Consider the following 1,801-nt stretch of genomic DNA (forward strand, 5'->3'; position numbering starts at 1 on the left):
GTTACGATAATCACCACAGTTGTGATAGCATTCGTCAAATGAATATGTGTGATAAAAAGTGGAAATAAAATTGAACAATCACCTGAATTTGGGCTGTAAACGTGCGATCCTGAAAGACAAACAGACAGACAGACAGACAGACGGACGGACGGAGAGAGAGAGAGGGAGAGAGATGAGAACGAGTAAATGTGAGCGACATCAGGAGTGATTTGATGAGGCGATCGTAAGAAATTGTGTTTACCGGAAACTACATTGAACCTATTGACCATGTGAGTTCGCATGTGAAATCGAGCCATTTAAATGTTCGGAATAGAGGAGTTCCTCCATTCCACTGATCATTTATATATGACCACTTCATAATTAGTCAGATTCCACTGGAATCTCATGAGTGCCGTTCATTAGTCCAAACGTGTACCCACACATTCAGCAAGAAATCCACATTATCCAAGTGGTGCGATCGAGTCATCCAACACCCACAACTTGATTGACTGACGCATGTTGTGGGAAATACAATTTGATCGACAATAACTGCGGAACACCACAAAGTCATCCATCCACATTATCGAGTTCACCACAATAAAGTAAACAGGAATCAGTTGATAGAGAAAATCAAAAACATTCTTACGTAACGAACAGGTTGGTATCTCTTTGAAATACAGTGTAAGAGAGAGTGAATGTCAGTAGGTGTTCGATGAATGCTGACGACTGATTGTGAAGCAGGTGAATGATCAGTGTATGTATGGATTATCGAGTGACATGAACAATTGTCTAATGAAATCTACTCACGTCTTCCTTCTGGCCTATATTGACGTCTTCTCGGGTAATCTGAAAGTGGAGTGGAGTAGAATACAACGAGTCAATCTCAAGACCACTAAAACAAACACTTCATTCACTGTCGATTGCATCCGATCTCTCTCAACCATACCGATTATGTCATCATTCTTATTGTCGCCACTGATGTCATGATCAAGTGAGTGGAGGCGATTTTCACAAACACAGTAGTGTTACGATAATCACCACAGTTGTGATAGCATTCGTCAAATGAATATGTGTGATAAAAAGTGGAAATAAAATTGAACAATCACCTGAATTTGGGCTGTAAACGTGCGATCCTGAAAGACAAACAGACAGACAGACAGACAGACGGACGGACGGAGAGAGAGAGAGGGAGAGAGATGAGAACGAGTAAATGTGAGCGACATCAGGAGTGATTTGATGAGGCGATCGTAAGAAATTGTGTTTACCGGAAACTACATTGAACCTATTGACCATGTGAGTTCGCATGTGAAATCGAGCCATTTAAATGTTCGGAATAGAGGAGTTCCTCCATTCCACTGATCATTTATATATGACCACTTCATAATTAGTCAGATTCCACTGGAATCTCATGAGTGCCGTTCATTAGTCCAAACGTGTACCCACACATTCAGCAAGAAATCCACATTATCCAAGTGGTGCGATCGAGTCATCCAACACCCACAACTTGATTGACTGACGCATGTTGTGGGAAATACAATTTGATCGACAATAACTGCGGAACACCACAAAGTCATCCATCCACATTATCGAGTTCACCACAATAAAGTAAACAGGAATCAGTTGATAGAGAAAATCAAAAACATTCTTACGTAACGAACAGGTTGGTATCTCTTTGAAATACAGTGTAAGAGAGAGTGAATGTCAGTAGGTGTTCGATGAATGCTGACGACTGATTGTGAAGCAGGTGAATGATCAGTGTATGTATGGATTATCGAGTGACATGAACAATTGTCTAATGAAATCTACTCACGTCTTCCTTCTG

The sequence above is a fragment of the Schistosoma mansoni genome, chromosome 1, assembly GCF_000237925.1.
Source record: "Schistosoma mansoni strain Puerto Rico chromosome 1, complete genome".
Taxonomy (NCBI): Eukaryota; Metazoa; Platyhelminthes; class Trematoda; order Strigeidida; family Schistosomatidae; genus Schistosoma; species Schistosoma mansoni.